Source organism: Bison bison, unplaced genomic scaffold, assembly GCF_000754665.1.
Source record: "Bison bison bison isolate TAMUID 2011002044 unplaced genomic scaffold, Bison_UMD1.0 scf7180017864250, whole genome shotgun sequence".
Lineage (NCBI taxonomy): Eukaryota > Metazoa > Chordata > Mammalia > Artiodactyla > Bovidae > Bison > Bison bison.
The window spans coordinates 49,287-49,738 of record NW_011494822.1 but is presented as its reverse complement, the minus strand read 5'-3'; positions in this window follow the sequence as shown (position 1 = coordinate 49,738).

Sequence of the window (452 nt, the reverse complement as noted above, 5' to 3'; positions counted from 1 at the left end):
AAACCATAGCCTTGACTAGACAGACCTTTGTTGACAAAGTAATGTCTCTGCTTTTTAATATGCTGTCTAGGTTGGTCATAACTTTCCTTTCAAGGAGTAAGCATCTTTTAATTTCATGGCTGCAATCACCATCTGCAGTGATTTTGGAGCCTTCCAAAATAAAGTCTGATACTGTTTCCACTGTTTCTCCATGAAGTGATGAGACCGGATGCCATGATCTTAGTTTTCTGACAGAGAAATTCATTAATTCAAGTTAAATTCATTAACTTGAGATGTCTGGTTTCCTTTGTTTAACAGTAGCGTTTTGATATTCCGACTGCCTGGTCTCTGTTGCAAATCTCCCTATATATCCTGGCTCCTGCCTTATCTTCGAGAACAATCCCTCAAAGCTGTCTGAGAGGTTGCTTCCCAGGCCTACGTCCTCAGTTGTGTCTGCCGAATAAAACACAATT